At 46.4% G+C, this 24598-nt stretch overlaps 1 protein-coding gene across 3 annotated transcripts in view; it reads left to right on the plus strand.

The window, feature by feature from the left end:
- Positions 1-21452: 21452 nt before the first annotated feature.
- PRDM2 (PR/SET domain 2) overlaps positions 21453-24598 on the plus strand; it is a 112583-nt gene continuing 109437 nt past the window's right edge. For 2 of the 3 annotated variants that reach the window (XM_080654627.1, XM_080654628.1), the window contains exon 1: positions 21453-21565. The gene's annotated coding sequence lies outside the window, so the exon portion shown is untranslated. The remainder of the gene's footprint in view (positions 21566-24598) is intronic. The other variant, XM_080654629.1, reaches the window with a different exon arrangement.

Below are 24598 nucleotides of genomic sequence, written 5' to 3' on the forward strand. Positions count from 1 at the left end.
GCAGTTTTTAAGCACCTTCCACAGTCCATCATTTTTACCCTCTCGACTAAATAACTCAGACATCATCATAGAAAATGCTGAAGGGTGCTGAAAAAATGATGAGGGACTTGCATCCACAATTGTCAGAATCCTGGGAAGAGGGTTGAGCATGGGGGTGGGGAAAGAAGGGAATGAAAAATCATTGTGTTTGGAAAAAAACTACCCTTGAATATATAGCCTTCACAGAGCTTGTGAGTACGTAGCAATTTCTTGGTATTCACCCTAATTCAGCCTGAAGCGTCCTCTAGTTGTCCTTGAGAGCAGTTATTAACTAAGACCCCAGCCCAGGTATCACCACCCACATGATGGAAAATCTGAAATTTCACACAGACGCACCCCATTACATTCTGAGCCAGCTCTGACACCGTCTTGCTCTGTTCTTATGTGTAGACAAAGAGAATTAAGGGTTTCTCCGGCTAATTTTCTTTTAAATAAAAAATATATATTTTTATTGATTTCAGAGAGGAAGGAAGAGGGGGAGAGAGTTAGAAACATCAACAATGAGAGAAAAATCATTGATCGGCTGCCTCCTGCATGCCCCCTACTGGGGATCGAGCCTGCAACCTGGGCATGTATCCTGACGGGAATCAAACCATGACCTCCTGGTTCAGAGGTCGACACTCAACCACTGGGCCACCCTAGCCATGCTCTGTAGCTAATTTGACCCTGGTAGCTAGCCTGCTCTGACACCGTCAATGTAGCTTACCTTTGTTACTGCTTTCACACCCAGAAAATCCAGTGCGTCCACACGAGCACATGCAGCGTCAATTCATGATGATCACGAGGTGTGATTAAACTGGATGCAATAGCTAAGAACTAGAAGACGCACATAATTCAACATGTGCTTATTTCAAATTACTCTGCGGTGGGTGCTGATGTGTCAGAGATTAAGTCCCTGACCTCACAGACTTCACAGTTCAGTGGCAAGAAGGAGACGTCTGCTGCCAGATAATACAGAGGGGAAAGAAAATGTTCTTCAATTCCTAAATTGTTAATAACTGGCACCGTGCGAAGATTTATAGGGAGGATCTCATTCAATCCTCGCACCACAATGAGATAGATTCCATTCCTACCTTCATCTCACACGTGCAGAAAAAAATGAGGCTTCAGAGAGAGGAGCAATTTTCCTAAAGCTGGAAGTGGTAGCGATAAGAGGAAGTCCATCATTTTTACCCTCTCGACTACATACCTCAGACATCTTCATATAAAATGCTGACCACACGGTCCGCATTTTTAACACGTCTCTAAAAGACTTCTTAAAAAAAATTAAAAATAAGCTTTCTTATCCTCCAACCCAGGATAGATGTATTTACTCTTGCTTATCGATTTATGTTAGCACTCGAGGCCCGGTGCATGAAAATTCATGCACTGGAGTGGGGGTCCCTCAGCCTGGCCTGCCCCCTCTCACAGTCCGGGAGCCCTCAGGGGCGGGAGGCGACCCAGCAATCAGAGGAAGACGATGCCCCATCACACCTCTGCTACTGCCACTGCTGGCAGCGCAAGCCTCGGCCGGCCCTGGTTACCTGAGCCTCGGGCGGCCCTGGGTGGCTGGGGGGCTGAGGGGACTGGGGGACTCCAGAGGCAGGCCTGTGGAGGCTTGCCACGCACCTGCTGCCCCGGCAGGGCTGAGGGGACCGGGCACCACCATCTTGTGGCTGTGGGCACCGAATTCTTTGAGGGCGTGGCAGTCAATTAGTATATTCCCTCCTTATTGGCTGTGGGCACCGCCATCTTTGCGACAGTGTGAGGGTCAATTAGCATATTCCCTCTTTATTAGATAGGATGGACGCATGGACAGTTATTTTACACTTTGATTTAGAATCCAGCACTACCTTCCTTATTTTGTTGTTCAGCTTGTTGCCAGCTTTGGCCATTGGGAGATGTCACAGCTGGCTCATGTATCCCTTTGACATCCCTCATCATTGTATTTTTTTTTTATTTGAGCACTTTCTTTTTTTTCTTTCTTTCTTTTTTTAAAATATATTTTATTGATTTTTTACAGAGAGGAAGGGAGAGGGATAGAGAGTTAGAAACATCGATAAGAGAGAAACATCAATCAGCTGCCTCCTGCACACCCCCTACTGGGGATGTGCCCGCAACCAAGGTACATGCCCTTGACCGGAATCGAACCTGGGACCCTTCAGTCCCCAGGCCAACCCTCTATCCACTGAGCCAAACCGGTTTCGGCTATTTGAGCACTTTCTTACTTTCTGGCACTACAAGACTCCCCAGTCTTATTATGTAAATTTCCTTGTTGGCTGTGTTTAAAAACTATATTAGCCCTAACCTGTTTGGCTCAGTGGATAGAGCATCAGCCTGTGGACTGAAGCATTCCAGGTTCGATTCCAGTCAAGGGCACATGCCCGGGTTGTGGGCTCAATCTCCTGTAGGGGGCATGTAGGAGGCAGCCAATCAATGATTCTCTCTCATCATTTCTATCTCTTTCTCCCTCTCCCTTCCTCTATGAAATCAATAAAATATATTTTAAAAACTATATTAATCTTATTCATTTGATCAGGTGCACTGTAAGCCCAGTGTACATGAGCCCAGATTTGTGGCTATACACTGAGTTTCCCCAGTACATTATTTCTGTATTTCTTTTTTTTTAAATATATTTTTATTGATTTCAGAGAGGAAGGGAGAGGAAGAGAGAGATAGAAACATCAGTGTTGAGAGAGAATCATTGATTGGCTGCCCTCTGCACGCCCCACATTGGGGATTGAGCCTGCAACCCAGACATGTGCCTTGACCAGAATCGAACCTGGGACCCTTCCGCCCACCAGCTGATGCTCTATCCACTGAGCCAAACTGGCTAGGGCTATTTCTGTATTTCTACCTTCCTTTTGGATGGAGTTGGCCGTCGGCTGGGTTTGACCACCAACCTCTGAGGCTGGATTTGACCCTGGAGCAGCACCAATTTACAACAATGGCATTAACTCAGTGCTTTCTGTTGCTCCCCATAAACTGAAGAAATTATCAGTCTCTTCACATCACGCTGACTGTTTCATGTTCTGCTTTGGTTGAACAGTTGGAGTAAAAGGAGGCCAGAAGAACCTAACAGCTATGTGCTCTCTTGCAAGGTTTCCCAACCTCAGCCCTACTGATGTTTGGGGCTGGATACTTCCTTGTTGTGGGTGGGGGCTGTGCTGTCACTAGAGAGTGTTAGCAGCATCCCTGGCCCCCACCCACTAGGCAACAGTCGCACTCACCACGTTGTGACAATCAAAATGTCTCCAGACATTGTCCAAGGTACACCCAGGGGCACAACCGCCTCCAGTTGAAACCACATCCTATCTAATAAAAAAGTAATATGCAAATTGACCATCACTCCAACACACAAGATGGCTGCCCCCATGTGGTCAAAGATGGCTGCCCCCATGTGGACACAAGATGGCCATCACAAGATAGCCAGCAGGGGAGGGCAGTTGGGAGGGACCAGGTCTTCAAGGGAAGGCAGTTGTGGGCGATCAGGCCATCAGGGGAGGGCAGTTGGGAGGGACCAGGCCTGCAGGGGAGGGCAGTTAGGGGTGACCAGGCCTGCAGGGGAGGGCAGTTAGGGGCAAACAGGCTGGCAGGGGAGCAGTTAGGCATCAATCAGGATGGCAGGGGAGTGGTTAGGGGTGATCAGGCTGGCAGGCAGAAGCGGTTAGGGGCAATCAGGAAGGCAGGCAGGCGAGCAGTTGGGAGCCAGCAGTCCTGGATTGTGAGAGGGATGTCCGACTGCCCGTTTAGGCCCAATCCTACCATCCCTCGAGGGGTCCCAGATTGGAGAGGGTGCAGGCTGGGCTGAGGGACACCCCCCCCCCTCCCCATGCACAAATTTTGTGCCCGGGGCCTCTAGTTTCTATAACAATAACCTGAGACATTTCTATTTGCAGCCTCACCACAGAGAGGAGGCTCGGAAGGCCTGGAGTCAACAGCCGGGCCCTTTTACCGTGTAATCTGATCAGCTTTGATTCACTGGGCAAGTCTAGGCAAAGGCAGCCTTCCAGGACCAACCAGGGTGGGTGGCATTTGGGTAATTTGAAAAGTGATTCCAAGGGTGGGGAGGTCGATCTGTTTCATTCATTGAAACACCTGCACCTAAGTGGTGAGTGTTAGCTCTGCGGTCCTGGCCCGGTTCCAGCCCAGGTGAGTGCAGCTGCCTGTCTTGGTTCTCTTTCCAATATCCGTTGGGCACACGGTGCCTTTTCTTCTGTTCGACACTGCGTGACTAAACCATAATTATTATCTTAGCTGCCAGAGATTAGTCAGGGGATATTAATTCCTGATAGGTTTCTAATGTTTCAGTTGGCCAAGCCCTGGAGGGTGAAACGGACAACTCGAGTTTCCCCACTTTGGCTCTGGGGGATGGAACCGTGGAGAGAGAAACCTGGAGGTGGTCTTGCCAAAAGAGGAAAACGACCCAATCGCTGATAAACCTGTGCAGGACTTTCTTGGATGAAGACCAGTCTAGAGGCAGTGAAACAAGCTCATCAGAGAGTCCAGCACTTTGCTGTTTAGACACAAGTGAAGGACCGAGTGTCCTTCCGTTCCTGATGTCCCCCAGCTTGCCTCTGATCTGGCGCCCTGCTTACACCTGCCCTTTCAGGAAACGGTGCCCTTCTACGACGTTTCTCAATCCTTGTTGCCAGTAAACAGCCAGTCCTCTAGTTTAATCCCTTGAGAGGCCCTGTCTCTGCATAGCAACAGAGTGAATGGAATAAACCTAGGAGACCAACTTGTCCAGGTCTGTTCAGGACTTCCTGATTTTTTTGCACTGGAAGTCTGGGTCCCAGGAAATCCTTCAATCCCCGTCAAACCAGGATAGTTGGTTACCTGAACGCCTTGAAGGCAACATCCATATCTCATTTGCTGTGACCTCAACCCTCTCCAAACACACCTCTCAGCATGTAGGTCCGGAAGTGATTTTGCATCTTTAAAAAAAAAAAAAAAAAAAATGTTGGATGTGAGAAATGGAAACTAACTGCAACTCTCTCTGACTGGCCACGAGGGGGCGTGCTCTCCCACATATCCAGTGCTGCCTGTAGGGAAAAGGAGGCCAGTTCTGGGTTAACAGGGCTCAAGTTCAAATGTCCCGACAGTCAGTGATTGCCTAAAGGGTAGAAATTTTAAAAAACAGTTAAGTCAAAGTCATTTTTAGTCCTTAAAAAAGAAAGAAAAAGAGAAACCAGTGTTTATGAAATTTACCGTCCATTCTGAATACCACCAGGTTCCAGGAGTCTTATGTCCCTGATTCAACTTGTAAAGTGACAACTGTGGCTAAGTATTAGCCGAAAATCACAGAGTTGGGTTAAACTTCAAAGACCACCATCTGTCCACTACCATCACCCTATTATTTTAAAGAACCATGAAATGGGAGAGTTACACTGTTCCCTTGGCCCGAGGCTGGAGGTGGGGGTTCAGGAAAGCGATATAGATGATGCTTAATGGAGGCCTTGGTCCATGCCGGTCACCAGGAACAGGGATGGGGTGCAGGCATCACCCCCCAGTGTGCACACCCACAGGAGGCTGGGTGGGAAATGGGACCACAAGGGCCCCAGAGCGATGGGGAGGCAAGGAGTCCCAGCCCTTGTTACTTTCCAAGCCCACAGAGAGCAGAGGCCAGTATTGCTGAACCACGTCATGGAGCTCAGAGAGCAAAGCGAAGGTGATGTGGACAGAGTTGGAGGCTATTCAGCATGAGAACTAACCAGGAGTCCTTAGGAGAGACTCGGGGAGAAGGGCCAGGGGGGACTGCACGTGCCACCGACAGCAGGCCACCTTTGCTTGCCGCCTGCCAGAAAGAACTGGCAAAGCCAACCCCAACTAAATTCAGAAGTTAAATACCAAGAATACCCCCAGGGGGAAAAAGTTTCTGGTGGTCATTGTCATCAAAGCGAAGAACGAGGAAGAGCAGGGCCACTTTAATGAGTGGTTCAGTGTCTTCCTTCTGGGCTGGGGCAGGAGACAGGCGATGTTCTAGAAAGGGTGAGGGTGGCTGGGTGAGGGCTCCTCTTAGAAGTATTTCAATTCCCTTTGCTTTAGGCTCTGCTGCTTTCCACCCCTTACACACATGCTCAGGAGTCCTGGCCTTCGCTTGCTCTTTCCTCTTTCTTTTTTAATGGAAAAGCTCAGTGATAGGGTTCCCTATGACATAGAATTGATTTGTGTGTGTGTGGGGGGGGGGGGGGGGGGCGGTGAGTCTCTACCATTTTGACAGTCACAGCTTGGGAGACCCGCTGAGCTGTCGGAAAAAGGATTCATCTTTGCATTACCTTAGCCCGGTGGTCGGCAAACTCATTAGTCAACAGAGCCAAATATCAACAGTACAACGATCGAAATTACTTTTGAGAGCCAAATTTTTTAAACTTAAACTTCTTCTAATGCCACTTCTTCAAAATAGACTCACCCAGGCCGTGGTATTTTGTGGAAGAGCCACACGCAAGGGGCCAAAGAGCCGCATGTGGCTCACGAGCCGCAGTTTGCCCACCACTGCCTTAGCCAAAACATCTATGGTTTTAAAAACTATAAATTATGCATATAAGCATTACCCATGGGCACCTGGGGTGGGGCAGGAACCAGGCTGAAGGGGGCAATGGAGGGAAAAGCGGGATATCTGTAATACTCTCAACAATAAAGATTTTTAAAGAACAAAGAAAGTAAATGGACAAAAAAAGCAAGAAGAACTAGAAAATAAATAAATAAAACCGATAAATTAGATTACAATATTGGTCCCAGCTTATATGACTGCCACCGAATGAGCTAGGCCAGTGGTCGGCAAACCGCGGCTCGCGAGCCACATGCGGCTCGCGAGCCGCGGTTTGCGGCTCTGTTGACTAATGAGTTTGCCGACCACTGCACTAGGCTAACATTTCTGAATTGCAAATAATCCTTTTCCCCATGGATATCTTTTTATCCAGGGCAATATCCCTTTAATTCAAGGCATGAAAAATGAATCCCACGTAATTTCAGGATGAGCACTTTCAAGCTGTGATGCCTAAAAAAGGAAAACATAGCCTTCCAAGAGAATCATCTCTCCAGTAACAAAACAAAAAAAAAAGTCCTTGACTGATAGCTCTCTTAAAGTGCAAATGAGTGACAGCGAGAAGTTTAAAATTCTCCATAAGTTGGATGGTACTTCTGGCCCCTTCATGTAAATTTTTAATCTAAATATTGATATGTCATCTGGTTTTGCCTGTTGAAAATCACTTATGCATACAAATATGCTCAGAATTTGATACACGTGTTCTCTGTTCCTTTCCTAAGTCCTGTATTCCTCTCTTGGGGAGCAGAGAGTGTACCAACTTCAAGGTGGCAGGACTGAAGGCACCCCCAAAGTTTGCCCATAAACCATCGGAAGACCCAATGTGTTTATGTAAGTGAAGGTCTAATCATTGGCCTGTCCGGTTAATTTTTTCACTAGGCTTATGAGAAAGGAGTCTGAAACCCACAAGAACTGGAATGTTGAAAGGCCACCATGCAAAGAAGGATGAGGATGCCAGGAAAAGCCTCAGTCCGGGGTTTCTAAAACCAGTAGCCTCTGTGTTTAGTGGGGTTTCGGAGTACAGGCAGCTGTCCAAATGTAGGTCAATGCATTTTATTTATTTTTTATTTTTTAAAATATGCATTGTATTGATTTTTAGAGAGAGAGGAAGGGAGAGGGATAGAGAGATAGCAACATCATGGATTGGCTGCCTTTACTGGGAATCGAGCCTGCAACTCAGGCATGTGCCCTGACCGGGAATCAAACCGGTAACCTCTTGGTTCCTGGGTCACCGCTCAACCGCTGGGCCACATCAACCAGGTGGTCAATGCATTTTAAATGTCATTATAATTCTTTGTTTATAAATAAATAAAACACAATTTAAAATTAAGAATAATAGTTTTTATATCAGTGAATAAAATAATGCTGTTCCTTCTCTCTCTTTTTTTTTAATATATTTAATTGATTTTTTACAGAGAGAAAGGGAGAGGGATAGAGAGTTAAAAACATTGATGAGCGAGAAACATCGATCAGCTGCCTCCTGCACACTCCCCACCAGGTATGTGCCCGCAACCAAGGTACATGCCCTTGACCAGAATTGAACCTGGGACCCTTGAGTCCGCAGGCCGACGCTCTATCCACTGAGCCACACCGGTCAGGGCTGTTCCTTCTCTTTTAAGAAGGGTTCTGTATTTTGTTGATGCTAGATAGGTTGAGCAAAAGTCTGAGTACAAATCCAGTTGGTTTGGGTTTTGTTTTTTTAAATGTTTTATTAGTTGCTCTTTTTCTTGCAAGTGATAAATCTTAAATTACCTTAATTTTTAAAGACGAATTCACTGTCTTGCCTAATCAGAAAGTCCAGGGATACGTCTAACTTCAGGCATCAAGAATGTCCCTCTTCATCTCTTGGCTCCTTCCCCCCTCCCTGAGTTGCCTTTATTCTAGGCCCCTGTCCCCGTGGCGGCAAAGATGACCCCAAGCTGCCTCAGACTTGCATACCTTCCGGCCTATGCTCTCAAAAGGACGGAGAGCATCACTTTCCACAAGAGCCCCTGCGAAAAGCTCCCCAAAAGACAGATTGGTTACAGATCCAGCTTCCCAGGCCTTAGCCAGCGATGGTGCCCAGGAAATTCTGGACTCATTGGGCAGACTAGGGTTCGTACCCATCCCTCAAACTTAGGATGGCGTCCATGTGGACCATACTGCCTGGAAGAGGAATGGATTATTTCCCGAGAAATGTGAGGATGCTGCTACCGAAAGAACTGGGGCATCGTGCTGGGAAAAGCAACATGTGTCCACTTCCTGTACTAAATTAGAAATTCCTCCTTCGCAGCCCGTGCCACTGAGAACAGCAGCAAACAGTTGGCGGCTCTCTCAGATAGTTATGACGATGCAGCCAGAACAGGGACCAGAAATTGTGGGCACGTCTCCCAGGAAGGTCTCTTTCCAGTGCGCCATCCCAGGCTAACTCCACTGGCATGTCACATGCATCCTGAAGTCTCCAAAATTTCCCATTTTGACTCGGGAAAGAGCAGAGTGTGAATTCCTGTTTCCTTGGTTGCGTGTGGCAAGGAAAGCCATTCTTTTCATTGTGCTAAGCATTTGGATGTGGCGTCAAGATCATTGCCAACAGCACACCATCGAGTTCTTTCTTTTCCCTTTTTTTGTGATCTCCTTTTAAAAATATATCTTTATTGATTTCAGAGAGGGAAGGAGAGGGAAAGAGAGATAGAAACATCAATGATGAGAGAGAATCACCGATTGGCTGCCTCCTGCACGTGCCCCACGCAGGGGATTGAGCCTGCAACCCGGGCATGTGCCCTGACCAGGAATTGAACGGTGACCTCCTAGTTCATAGGTTGACGCTCAACTGCTGAGCCATGCCAGCTGGGCTTTTAAAAAATCTTTATTTTTATTGAGAGTTATTTCTTCATTGAGTAGAGAATGTTATTGATTCTGGGGGGGAAAAACAAACTCTTAATGGTTGAACCATATACGCCACAGTGTATTATCCTTAAAAAGTCTAATTTCTTTTTCTTAATATATTTTATTGATTTTTTTTTTTACAGAGAGAAAGGGATAGGGATAGAGAGTTAGAAACATCAATCAGCTGCCTCCTGCACACTCCCTACTGGGGATGTGCCCGCAACTAAGGTACGTGCCCTTGACCGGGATCGAACCTGGGAACCTTCAGTCCACAGGCCGATGCTCTATCCACTGAGCCAAACCGGTTATGACAAAAAGGTCTGATTTCTTATAGCTTCAATGTTAAAAACTATGCAGTTTCTTACTCCAGTGAAAAGCTCCCCGTGGCGGTGCCACTCACGCATAGCACCAGCCATGGCCGAAGCGGTCTTTGTTGGATCATCAGCATTACGGGAAATGTTTTCGTTATCATCAGCTCTAAGAATATTTTACATTTCCCTTTTTTTATTTCCTCTGTAACTTATAGGTTATTTGTTAATATTATTTCATGTTCCAGACATATGGTATTTTTGTGGTCATCCTTTGATATTAAATTCTAATTCGACTGAAATATAGCTGAAGAACATGGTCAATATGGTACCTATGATCCTATTCCTTTGGAATGTATTGAGGTTTCTTTTATGATCTAGTTCATAGTCTATTTTTTAAAATATTTTTTCCATATGTATTCAAAATGTGCAGACACGTGCAGGAAAGGATGGTGTGTTCTGTTTTTTGGTGTATGGCGTCTCTTCTGTCTCATATACATTCAGCATAGCCAAGGTCTGAAACGTAAAACTAATAAATGCAGGCATACTGTGCACTCCTGTAGTTCTTTCATCAGTAAAGCAGGAATGGGTATCGTGCTGCAGCTCTCTAAGGTAATAGCTGCAAAAAGCCACTCCATGGCCCTTCCTCATCCTGTGGTGGGAGAAAGCCTCGCCCCGCCTCCTCTCTCCCTCTCTCCCCCTCCCCCCTCCCCAGCCCTGCTCCCTAGAGTTCCACATCCTGTACTGTGGCCTTTGGAACTTTCTGCCTTGTAACCTCATTATCTGCCTACACGTCTTATCTCCCCCACTAGGCCGCTAATTACCTGCACAAAAGTAGATGCTGCTTACAGGATGAATAAATGAATGGAGTCCTGATATGTTTGGTCAAATCACTTGCCCACCGTTGAGCCTGGTTGGAAAAGCGATTTGGGCTGCAAACGCCAACATTCCAGCTCAGTAAATGTCTGCGATGACAACTTTTCGTCCCGTTTTCCTGTAAATATTGGACCATCGGATTAACCACATCGCAAGTGTGTATGAAAGTCTGGATCCATCCCTTTGAACTGAAAGGGCGCAGAGGAACCTTTTCTGGCTCTTGGTCCCTGCCTTCTCCAGACCCAACTGACCTTCGGGCAGGCAATAACAATGTGGCCGTCAGCATGAAGGTGCCTTCCTTGTGTGCAGGAGTTGGGCCCTCTCATGGCCCTTCCTTCCCATGTCCTCTTCTCCGAGGCTCTGCTGACGGCCTTGCGCTCTCTCCCCAGACTACTCCCACCTCCCCGTCCAGCCTTAGCTCCTTCCACACTGGACACATGGAGTCACAGTTTGCACTTTCCCTCAAACGCATCGTACACTTGCCGACCTTTAACATTTTGGCTCCCCTCTCCCCTGATTTGTAATGTTCCTAGTTATCAAGATGCAACTTACCACCTTCTCTGAGAACATGCTGCTGACCTCCAGGCGGAAGCCCTCCTTGGGTCTCCTGGAATGTGTATTTTTTTTTAAACTTAAATTCTTTATTGTTTAAAGTATTACATGAGTCTCCTTTTCCCCCCACTTTGCTGTGCAGAAGCTCTCCCCCCCCAGCACATCCCCCCCCCGCCCTACTGTCTGTGTCCATTGGTTATGCTCATATGCATGCATACAAGTCCTCTGGTTGATCTCTTACCACCCACCCCACCCTTCCCTGCCTTCCCTCTTAGATTGGATGGTCTGTTTGATGCTTCTATGTCTCTGGATCTGTATTTGTTCATCAGTTTATGTTGTTCATTACATTCCATAAATGAGTGAGATCATGTGATATTTATCTTTCTCCGACAGACTTATTTTGCTTAGCATAATGCTCTCCAGGTCCATCCATGCTGTTGCAAATGGTAAGGATTCTTTCTTTTATACAGCAGTGTAGTATTCCATTGTGTAGATGTACCACAGGTTTTTATTTTATTTTTTTCAAAAAAATTTTAATTAACTTTTTAAAATATATATTTTTATTGATTTCAGAGAGGAAGAGAGGGAGAGAGAGATAGAAACATCAATGATGACAGAGAATCATTGATTTGCTGCTTCCTGCCACCCCCTACTGGGGACTGAGCCCACAACCCAGGCATGTGCCCTTTACCAGAATGGAATCTGGGACCCTTCAGTCCGCAGGCCAATGCTCTACCCACTGAGCCAAACTGGCTAGGGCATACCACAGGTTTTTAATCCACTCATCTGCTGATGGGCACTTAGGCTGATTCCAAATTTTAGCTATTGTAAATTGTGCTGCTGTGAACACAGGGGTTCATATATCCTTTCTGATTGGTGTCTCTGATTTCTGATATATTCCTAGAAGTGGGATTACTGGGTCAAATGGGAGTTCCATTTTTAACTTTTTGAGGAAACGCCATACTGTTCTCCAGAGTGGCTGCACCAGTCTGCATTCCCACCAGCAGTGCATGAGGGTTCCTTTTTCTCAGCATCCTCTCCAGCACTTGTCCTTTGTTGATTTGTTGATGATTGTCATTCTGACAGGTGTGAGATGGTATCTCATTGTTGTTTTGATTTGTATCTCTCAGATGATTAGTGACTTTGAGCATGTTTTCATATGTCTCTTGGCTTCTGTATGTCCTCTTTAGAAAAGTGTCTATTTAGCTCCTTTGCCCATTTTTTGATTAGATTGTTTATCTTCCTTTTGGTAAGTTGTATGAGTTCCCTGTAAATGTTGGAAATTAAATCCTTATCGGAGATAACATTGGCAAATATGTTCTCCCATGCCGTGGGCTTTCTTGTTGTTTTGTTGATGGTTCCTTTTGCTGTGCAGAAGCTTTTTATTTTGATGTAGTCCCATTTGTTTATTTTCTCCTTAGTTTCCATTGCCCTAGGAGCTGTATTGGTAAAGGTGTTGCTACGACATAGGTCTGATATTTTATTGCCTATGGATTCTTGTAAGATTTTTCTGGTTTCCTGCCTTACGTTTAAGTCCTTTATCCATTTTGAGTTTATTTTTGTGTATGGTGTAAGTTGGTGTTCTAGTTTCATTCTTTTGCATGTATCTGACCAATTTCCCCAACACCATTTGGTGAAGAGACTGTCTTGAGTCCATTGTATGCTCTTGCCTCCTTTCTCAAATATTAATTGAGCATAGTGGTTTGGGTTGATTTCTGGGTTCTCTGTCCTATTCCATTGTTCTATATGTCTGTTCTTGTGCCAGTATCAGGCAGTTTTGAGAATAGTGACTTTATATATAGCTTGATATCTGGTATTGTGATCCCTCCAACTTTGTTCTTCTTTCTCAGGATTGCTGTGGCTATTTGGGGTATTTTTTTATTCCATATGAATTTTTGGAGAGTTTGTTCTAGGTCTGTGAAATATGCCATTGGTATTTTAATGGGGATTGCATTGAACCTATAAATTGCTTTGGGTAGTATGGACATTTTAATGATGTTGATTCTACCAATCCATCAACACGGTATATTCTTCCATTTATTTATGTCTTCCTCTATCTCTTTTTTCAATGTCCTATAGTTTTCTGAGTATAGGTTTTTTACTACCTCCTTAGTTAAGTTTATGGAATGTATACCTTTTTAAAGGCACCTTTGGTTAGCACCTCCTCGTCTGGTTACTTGGTAGATGCCGTCCATAGCCAGGAGGCCATTGGTTTTATGAGAGTAGGGACTGAGTCTTATTCACCTTTTTAAATTGAGAGGTGGCTCCGCCTCTTGGGTCAGTTTTGGAGTCTGCACTTAGTTATTCCTGGGTTTGAATCCTACTTTGACCATATACTTGGACAAGTCACCAAACTTTTCTAGGTGTCAGTGAATAACAATAATAATACCAAAGGTATAATAATAATAATAATAATAATAATAATACTTGAATCATGAAGTTAGAGATAATTATAGAAAGCACTTATCACAGTCTCCATCACATAGTAGCAAGATGCTTATTAAACAGGTATCATTTCTGTCTCCTCTTTATCTGTTACAGTGCCTTACTCATAGCACCCAAACATGTTTGTGAAATGAACTATGAGAGGTAGGAATACGAGGCTGGTGTATCATAAACATTGCATCTCTCTGAATAAGTAGGAGCCTGAAGAATGTTCCTCGCACTGGCTTAGAGCAAGAAGCCAGAAAATGTTGAAGCTGAAATGGATCTTGCCAAGGTGATAAAAATAGGTAAAAGCATTTCACTTTTATTGCTTCTCTCAGCATTTCAGATGTTGTGTTATAAAGTTGTACACCTGAAGTTTATATAATGTCATTAACCAATGTTATCCCAATACATTTAATAAAACCCAGAGAAAAGGTGGAAGCAACCCAAACATCTCCAGGGAGATGAATGATACTATATGTACTATATACATGCAATGGAATAGTATTCAGCCTTAAAAAAGAAGAAAATTCTCACATAAGCTACCACATGGATGAACCTAAGGACATTATGCTAAGTGAAATAAGCCAAATATACAAACTCATCTAGACAGGAAGTAGAGCAGTGGTTGCCAGGGCCTGGCTTTCAGGGGGAGGGATGAGGAGTTATATGTTAAGGGGTGTAGAGCTTTAGTTTTGCAAGATGAAATTCTGTGTTATGTGTATTTTATTACAATTTTAAAAATGCTGTAATCTTCTGTAAAAGATTCATTTATTTCCTGCTAAAATATTGGTTTGTTCTTCAATAACTACTATAGCCATAGTGTTTCATGGAGTGTATAGAAAACACATATACATATAGCACACAAACAGATATACAGTATATCTATGATATTAAAATTAATGGTGGAGGAGGCACAACTAGGAATAAATGTCCCAGAAAAGCTTCTGGGGTGGAGAAGGTAATAAAAAAAAAAAAAGGTTGAGAAATATTCCTTTTCCTTGATGAGTTCGTGCTCCACATTCCAACTGAGCACACAGATGGCTGACGGTGAGTCTAGAAAAGCAGGTGTAGAATAATCTCTGGTAGGGCTTCTCAACTTTTTGGTGTTTGGGACCCGATAATTCCTTGTTGCAAAGGGGGCTGTCCCGTGCATTGTAGGTGCCTAGCAACCTCCGTGGCCTCTCCCACTAGGGGCTAGTAGTATCCAGCACCCAGTATGACAACAAGACTATCTCCAGATGCTGTGAAATGCCCATCTGGGGGCAAAAATCTCACCCTGGTTGATAACCACTGCTCTGCAATTAGGTAAAGTTAATCATAACTTGGCCTATGCGTAGGTTTTGAGTAGAGGCTCAGACAGGTTGATGACAATGCCTGGCAGGTACTGGCAGGCGCTATCTTGGCTGTGACATCTGTATGGCTACCGTACATTGTTTAAGTGATGACCTCTGGGACAAAGACACGCCATGCCTTCTGACCCTGTTTGTGGAACTTTGGAAAGGTATCATATTTCTATTGAAAGCCAAAGAATCTGATGAGGACAAGAGATTTAAATTTGGGGGGAGGGGTGGAGGAGGGAAACATAGGCAAATGAAATTGGAAAAAAAAAAAAGTGAATTCGATGTGCAGGCCCCGAGTGCTTGCTAAGCTATAGCTAAAGAGCCTCTATTTAAATGACAAAACAATGCACGGGTCTTTATCAATCAATAATATTGATTGAGGGAGCATTTGTGCTGACCACCATTCGGATAATGGAAGCATGCACAACTCTGTTTTCACTCTCAAGGGGCTGAGAATTAAGATGTGCATGTGCAGTAATTAGGTCAAAATGGGACAGAGTATATGGAAAATTGCTGGTGGGGGTTACGGAGGAATTCGTAAATAATCAATATGGGGTTTACTCCTATATTGGGCTGACTTGTGTCCCTCCAAAATTCATGTCTACCCGGAACTTCAAAATGTGACCTTTTTTTTTGGAGATACTGCCTTTGCAGATATAGTTAGTTAGGATGAGGTCATACTGGAGAAGGGTGGGCCTTAAATCCAATGACTGGTATTCTCATAAGAAGTTCCTGTGAAGCCCTGACTGGTTTGGCTCAGTGGATAGAGTGTCGGCCTGCAGACTGAAGGGTCCCAGGTTCGATTCCAGTCAAGGGCATGTACCTTGGTTGCGGGCACATCCCCAGTAGGGGGTGTGCAGGAGGCAGCTGATTGATGTTTCTCTCTCATCGATGTTTCTAACTATCTCTCTCTCTCCCTTCCTCTCTGTAAAAAATCAATAAAATATATTAAAAAAAAAAAAAAAAGAAGTTCCTGTGAAGACAGAGAGAGACACAGGGAAGAGGGCTATGTGGAGATGGAGCCAAAATTGGAGGGGTGTGTCTACAAGCCAAGGAATGCCAAGGCAGCCACCGGATTCTAGAGGAGTGGCATGGGACAGATTCTGCCTCGGAGCCTCCAGATGGCACCAACCCAGCCAGCACTTTGATTTCGGACTTCTGGCCTCCATAACTCTGAGAGAATAGATTTCTGTGGTTTTAAGCCACCCAGTTTGGGGTACATTGTGAAAGCAGCCCTAAGAAACTAATATAAGCCCTAAGGAACAGTTCGTCCAAAAGGTGGCTTCTGAGGAGAGGCAAAATTTGGGTGGGGGAGAGAAGGGATGATGAGTGAATTCTGAACAGAAAGTAAGGTGAGGAAAAACAAAGAGAACATAGGTGGGGTGGTAGAAGCGTGGGCTCCTGTAACACGGGGTTCATGTGGATGATGAATGGGCACCGTCTGGGCAGGTCGGATGGGCCGTATCGTCTGTGGACACCCCTGTAAAGGGACACACAGGAGCTTCCAGTCTGGGAAAGGAATGCTGGCTGGGATTTACTGCCTCAGCGCTATCTGCATGTTCCTGCGCCTGATTTATCTTCGGTTCCTTCTCATGCTGCTTGCTATTTCCTGCTGAAAAATATTTTCACTTATGTCTGAGTTGCCAGCCTATATATTTTTTTCATGCTCTTGTGGTGAGTTAGTGGATTAATTCTGCCTTCGAGGAAGACAAAAACTACAATAATTTTCCCATTGTGTTCTCTGGAACAAGCATTGGCCTTTGAACCTGTTAGCACTAGAGCAGGGGTGGGGACCTGTTTTTCTGCCAAGGGCCATTTGGATATGCATAATATCATTCACGGGCCATACAAAATTATCAACTTAAAAATTAGCCTGCTGTGTTTGGTCAAACATTTAATGAACTCACCCCTAATGCCTCCGCGGGGCCAGGCCGAATGCTTTCGCGGGCCTTATGTGGGACATGAGCCCGACGTTCCCCATCCCTGCCCAGGAGTGATCTGAAACAGGAGTGAATGTTGTTACTTAGGGACATCTGTGTGGGAAATTCTGAGCCTTTTAATGGATTTATTAACGCGTTTGTTTATAAAAATGTGGTTTAGGAAGTGCGATGGAAAAATCTAGAAACAGTGTTGTAAATTTTCTTATAAGAGGGAATACGTTTATTTTGGGGGTCATGAATTTGAATCGGTTAGAAATGTTAGCATCTTGGAGTTGGTTTTCTTTCTCTTCTTGTATATTGAAATAAAGAGTGGTGCAAACCCTCATGGGACACGTAGGGAGCATAAAGATGCTGTTGTAGTCTTACACTCGGCTCTGCTGTGCTTTGGGGAGCACGTCCAGTCTTCTCCATGAGATCCCACGTTCTCGGAGGACAGCCGCGGTGTCTTTGTCCCTGTGTCCTTCCTCGTGCCCAGAGCACGTGGCACTGAGAGCATCTGGATGACTGGGAAGCAGTGTGTGTGGCCAGTAGACAGATCATGGGCTTTGACAATGGACAAGCCCTTGAATCCTGCCTCTGGCACTCACAGTTGTGCTCAATAGTCTAAAACAGTTGCTGCTGCTGTTGTGTTGTAATATAAGGTGCTGGCGCAGAGTTCCCCTCCTTGTCCCTGGTCTCACCATGAAATGTCACCACTGCTAAGATCCCCCTATACATTTTGTTGTTGTTGTAAATCCTCACCGGGGAATGAAGGGACAGAGGGAGGGAGAGGGAGAGAAAGAGAGAGAGAGAGAGAGAGAGAGAGAGAGAGAGAGAGAGAGAAAGAGAGAAACATGAATATGAAAGAGACACATCCATTGCATCCATTGGTTGCCTCTTGCACGCACCCCGACCGGGCTGAGATCAAATCTGCAAGCCAGGTACGTGCCCTCGGCCAGGGCTGATGCCCCTATCCATTTTGAGGCTGTAGAAATTTTCACACGAAACGATGCAGCCCCAAATGTCTATTATGCAACAACATGGATCTTTAACCCCTAGAGTTTCTTTAAACTTCATTTATTCATTCCTGGAGAGAACCCGAATCCAAGTTTCAAATCTTTTGACTGTAGGTGGGCTTGCTCACATGCCCTTCTCTGCTTGCTCTGTGGTTTCCATTATAGCCATATGCTGTCCTTTCAATGCACAATGTCTTTGGTCCTCGCATATTTGCTCTAATCCAGCCACATCAGAAGAGCCAGGGAGATTTTTTTCTCCCATTGAAAGTGTCTATCTAGTGTTCACTTTTTCTCTCCCATTGAAAGTGTCTATCTAGTGTTCACTTTTTTTTCTCCCATTGAAAGTGTCTATGTATGTGCCAGGCAGTTCTGGGAACTGGGATGTTGTGATGATGATCATATCCTCTGTAATGGTTTCGCACACCAAGACATAAAGCCAGCCAAGTCCCCATACGAGTCATACCTGTGTAGAGAGGAGTTTCATTCATGCTATCTATTTAGACAGAGTGTATTTTACACTTCCATCCCTAATACGAAAAATGGCCCATGAAATGTGGTAAAAATGTCTGTTTCCTTCCCTCATCCTCTAACAGTATACCTCACTTTTTCCAAAGAGGCAAAAGAGCAATATTTGACACCTCAGACAGATGATATTCATGAAATTATTCATGAAGTATTTGTGATAGTTCATGTCTTTTTTAGATTGATTTGATAAAATACATATAATTATTTGTCCTGAGAAGTAACACAGGTTGAAAAATATAAAAATGGTAAAAAATACACAGATGAAAAATACGCAATGTCTGAATAGCAGGGAATTTAGAAGTGCTGAGAATATACTCAGTGTGGCAGGCTAAATAATGATCCCCAAAGATCTGCCCACTTCCTAATCCTATATAATAAAAGGGAAATATGCAAACCGACCCAACAGTGGAACGGCTGGTCATTATGATGCACACTGACCACCAGGGGGCAGACGCTCAACGCAGGAGCTGTCCCCTCGTGGTCAGTGCGCTCCCACAGGGGGAGCTCCGCTCAGCCAGAAGCCCTGAGCCGGGCTCATGGCTGGCGAGCACAGCGGTGGTGGCAGCGGGAGCCTCTCCCACCTCCACGGTAGCGCTAACAATGTCTGTGGACACGCCTGTAAAGGGACACAAAGGAGCGGGCCTAAGCCTTTAGTCAGACATCTCCCGAGGGCTCCCGGACTGTGAGAGGGTGCAGGCTGGGCTGAGGGACCCCCTGAGTGCACGAATTTCGTGCACCGGGCCTCTAGTCCCCATATAAAAAGAGATTTTGCAGATTGGATGAAGTGCAGCATGTAAGATGACGGGATAACCTGGATCATTGTGTGAGTCTTTAAATGCAATTACATGTATCCTAAGAGGGAGGCAAAGGGAAATTTAATCACACAGAGAAGGTGATGTGAAGATAAAGCAGAGAGAGATTTGAAGATGCTGGCCTTGAAGATTGGAATGCTGTGGCCACAAGCTGAGGAATGCTGATAGCCACCCGAAGCTGGAAGAGGCAAAGAATGATTTTCTTCTAGAGCCTCCACACAGCGTGTGGCCCTGTCGATGCCTTAATTTTGGCGCAGCGGTACTGATTTTGGACTTCTGGCCTCTAGAACTCTGAGTGAATCCATTTCTGTTGTCGTGAGTCACCCCAAACGAGGTACTTTGTGATAACAGCCACAGGAAACTAATGCGCCCAGTCATTTTAGATTGACAGGGGGAACAACTACTGACCACTCTGACAACCACTTCTTGGCATGATGCAATGTAGTATAAATTCTGGTTCACCCTCTCACTTCTGACTTAACATTCCTTTATTTTCCTTTGCATTCTACTGCAGCCGGATGGCAGCTGGATTTCTGATTTGTACATTGGTGTTTTGATTGTGGATGGGATGGTGGGGTCTCCCTGACTTTTTTTTGCAGACACCTCCGGTGATTTTGATGCATGGATCATGCTTCCAGGCACTGGTCTAGGTAAGGAATGGAAATCTGATCAATGCTCTGACCCACACCGGAGTATACTATTTTAGTGACGTATAGGCGAGTATTACCTAGATCTAGGGTCTCTTTGCCTTGAATAGCGGAATAAGCAAACTCATGAGGGTTTCTTTTCTCCTTATGTTCTGTGCTAACCCTTTTAAGGTCTTCATAAAATTTACTCCAATATCTTCACTTGTTCACTATGACCGGATCATTAGGTACAGCATCACCCCTTTGCAATATGTTGGTACATCATGATTTCTTAAGATTAAACCCTAGTTAGCTATTTTCAACCGTTTTCATCAGATATAAATTACTAAAATTCTGAGGCACACCAAAATATATATATTTTTGATCTGACAGAAAAAAATAGGTATAATTTTGACTCACACCAAATGGCTATTTCTGGGTTGGTTGTTGTCATTTTTTTTTCTTCTTGGTTCATCCTAACACGAGGATATTTTTCCATTGATTTTTTTTCTTTTTTGAGAGAAGGGAGGAGAGAGACACAAAAGCATGGATGTGTCACATCCATTGATTACCGAGGTATGTGCCCTTGACAGGAATTGAACCCAGGACCCTTCTGTCTGCAGGCCCACGCTCTATACACGGAGCCAAACCGATTAGGGTTGTTTCAGTGCCCCTGACTAAATAATCAGGGACTGCATGTTTTACACATTCTTGCAGCACACCGGCTGAAAATCGCTGCCCCAGTTACATAAATGTACCTGTGTGCTCCCTCCTACGTTTCCAAGGTGACCCTGCACCTAACCTCCTGTCTGTTCCAGAGGCCTAACGTTGCCCATTACACTTAGATTCTTCCTGATTTGATTCTCAGGTCCTAACTTCATCTTGAAGTGCTCACAGCTTTACCAGTAAGTGCCATCCGTATGCAAAGACTCCCCACTCTATCTCCTCTCCAGCCTCCTTTCCAACTGCCTGCGAGCCATCTCCTCTCGGACGGACGTCACCCCAGTTCATCGCCACGAGAGCATTCTTCAGCACCCACGCCGGTCGCCTAGAGGCGTCCTCCGATGTAAATAAGTTCCCCAAGGACCAGGCCAGTGTCCTGTCCATCCGGTGCCAGAGCCACAAGCCCCAGGATGGTGCGGGCAGCAGGGCAGGCGGGCACTGGACACTCGTGCGGACGAGGAGCAACCGACGCCGCTGCGCCTGCCCTCGGGGAGTTTGATCTTTTGGGTGAGACTAGCCTGGTCCTCTTGAGGCGAGCGAGCGAGCGAAGAATGGGGTGGAGGATACTTAGTGATAAACCCGTTTCGCTCCCCCTCCGTCTTTTCTGAAAGGCTGTGGACTCCCGTAGTCTTTCAGTTGCGCTGAACCCCAAACCTTCGGTGCGGTCACGCCGGACACTGCGGGCGCGGTCGCTGGCCGCTGGGGTTTTCGTCCAGAGTCGCCGCGCGGGCTCCGCGGGGTACCCAGCGCGAGTCGTCGGGGCGTGAGCAACGCGGGACTTTTTTGCAGTTCGGCCAGACGGGGCCTCGGGGAGGCAGCGCCTCGGGGCGTGTGCGACCGGGGCCTCCGCGACGGCGCGCAGGGTGCGGGCTCCCACCGACGTCACTTCCGACCGGGGCCAAGATGGCGGCGGCGCGGCCGCGGGCGGCGGGGCGTGCGGAGCGGCGGCGGCGGCGGCGGCGCGGGCGGCGGCTCTCGGCGCTCTGAGGCGCGGGGGCGCGGGCGCAGGTAAGCGGCTACGGGTCGGGCGGCTTCCGGGACGGCGGCGGACGCCCGGCCCTGCCCGCGAGCGGCGAGGCGGCAGCGACACGCCGGGGACCCGGGCGCGCAGGGCCGGGCGGCCGGGCGGGCGGGCGGGCGGGCGGACGCGCCCCCTCCGAGGTCCGGGCCGGCGGGGACCCCAGAACCAGGCGCGGCCCGCTGGCGGCTGGGGTCCCTCCTGCGGCGCCCCAGCACCCGGGCCGGCCCTGGGGCCCGCGGCGGCGAAGTTGCGGTTCGCTTTGTCGACGTTGGTGTGCCGCGCGCCCGGCGAGGGGACGCGTGCGGGTTGCGGGCGGCGGCGCGGGGCGGGCACGGCCGCCCGGGGGAGGCTCACGCGGGTCCCAGGGCCGTTCCAATGCCGAGCGGTTTTGCCGCTTCTCTTTTGTGTGCAAACCGAACGTGTGTCTCCCACTTGCAACCCCCGTGTGCGTCTTGCGTCTTTGTGTTTCCCAAATAGTTTCTGTGCGGGTCCAGCCTGGAAATTGTCTCCCTGTCGCGGGCCCACCGGTGTGTGTTTTTCTTTGCAGACGTGCACTTGTAGATTATTTTGTCGCTAAAGATACTCGCGAACCTGTTTTTGACGGTGGCGAGTGAGACCCGAAGTGGACCTAACAGGTCGGGGTTTCTGACCAAACCTCCGAGGTTCCTTCCGCCCCACGCGGGGTCCGCTGAGCCATGACTGGCCACCTTCTGTCGGGGGGGGGGGGAGGCGGGCGGCACGGGGGCCTGCGGGACCGACCCCACGGCTGACCGGGGAGCCCGCATTCCCTGCGCTGCGCAGCTGTAATTTCCCCGGAGAGGAGACCCAGGCGGGGCCCTCGTTTCCATTCAGTGTTGTATGAGGTTTTGGTTTTATTTCACAAGTGGAACGCCTTTCGGGGACTCCCACTAGGTCCTTCGGTCCCTTACATCAGACACTAAATTGGCCATACCTAGAACGCGACTAATACACACACACACACACACACACACACACACACACACACACACATATTTAAGTTTTTGTTTGCTCTAGGTTTATTGTTATAAGCAACCACAACGTTGTACAATTCAGTGATTCTTTTAAACATCAGTTTGATCAGTTGCACCTCCTAGTATTGAGGACATGGAGGCCTTTTTAATTTTTTTTAAACATGTTTTGAAATTTGCTGTACAAATACTGAGGAGGAAGTGAGACACACAATCCTCTGTTCTTCTTTAGCAGGGTTCTGTTTTTGACGTAGCGTGCGGCCGCCCCATCTTTCTCTAGAAGCTTCCTTCCCGGCACTGACGTGACCACACTCGTTGCCGTGTAGATTCTCAGTGTCGCCTTGGGGGGACCTTTGAAGATCATCCTAGTGAAACCTCTCACCTCCAGCTGTGGAAACAGAGCGTGACATTCACGGGGGGACTAACATTGTTCGCTGCTTCCCGTGTCCCAGGGCTCCTTTTTACACCTTTTCTTTGGTTGGATTTGGAAAGTCAGTGCATTTGAAGTGCATGGAAAAGCGCCAGGCACATAATAGTAATTAATGCCCGATAAAGATGCGCTTTGGTTGACTCTGAGGGTGGTTTCTTTAATTGAAAAGTTGGCATATTCAGATTGTTTTTTTCTTATTTTGTAGGCATCTCCTGAAACAGTATGGTTTAAATTTGTAGTGGTGTATTAGTTTGTAAGTATAAAACATTGCGAAGATTCTCACTATAGAACGATTAGAAAATAGAGAAAAGCACACAAAAAATAGAAATCAGGCATAACCTTCCCACTCCTCAGATAACCACTGTGATCATTTATCTCTATCGGTGTCCATGTGTGTATTTCATATGTGTGTGTGTGTGTGTGTGTGTGTGTGTGTATTCACTTCTGTATATTTATGTTTTATACGCCCTAGTCGGTTTGGCTCAGTGGATATACGGGGTTGATGTCATCTTGTGTGTGTTGTTTATAACCTGTCTTCCTGTGGGATATTGTGAGCATACATCCAAGACATTAAAGTTCCTTCAGTATGACTTTAATGGCTGTGTGATATATAAATGGGCCATAACTTATTTATCAATTCCATATTGATCTGTAAAGTTTCTAGATAGCCTGAAATTTTCTTTTCATTAACAGTTGTTCAAAAGGTTTTTCTATTGTGAATTTTAAATTGTTGTAATCTTTCAGGATATCTGAAAATGTAAATTCTATGTTTTTAGCCCCGAAAGATGCATTTTCCCTGCCAGTGCAGTTACAAGAACCAGCACTGTTTCAGCTCCCTCAGCCGGGCCTGGCAGTTCCACACATACATCGGCATGCGTAGTCTTTTGATGATTGTTTTACATTAGGTGTTTTATTTATTCATGGGACTGTTTCTTAAAGCTGCCGCTCTCTTTTCAAGTTCCAGATCTGATGTACGAACCTTTTAAGTCCTGTTAAATCATAGACTTTCCGTGATGGAAAGCACCGTAGGTTATTTACTATTTTCCTGTCTTCTGACTTGCTTTTCATGCTATATTTAATACCCGGGCAGAAAAAATAAAATGGGCTGTCACCAGAAAATGCCACAGTGGGGAGTGAAAAGGGACAGTCTGGGAAAATTGTCAAATTTGCATGGCGATCCAGGGAGTTTCCAGATGATGGGGACATTACCTGACAGTCATTACTGCTGATACTGCTCTCAGCTGCGCTGTCACCCTTCAGAGCCTTTGGTTAGAGGTCTGGGCTAGTGTTCTGTTTCTCTTTTTTGAAGTTAGAAGTTTATAGTTAAAGCCATAAAAATCTTCTTCGTAGAGCGATGACGGGAAGCTGTGGACTCCATCACTGAAAGCAATACTTAGGTTCCATGAAAGCAGGGTTTCTTACTTTGGCACTATTGACATTGGGGCTGGATAATTCTGTTGTGGGTGCCGTCCTGTACATTGTAGTATGTTTAGCAGCATCCCTGGCCTCTACCCACGAGATGCCAGCAACACCTCCCTGAGTCAGAACGACTGATAGAGTCTCCAGACATTGCCAGATGTCCCCTGGGGGGCAAAATCACC

This window comes from Plecotus auritus, assembly GCF_963455305.1.
Source record: "Plecotus auritus genome assembly, chromosome: 2".
Taxonomy (NCBI): domain Eukaryota; kingdom Metazoa; phylum Chordata; class Mammalia; order Chiroptera; family Vespertilionidae; genus Plecotus; species Plecotus auritus.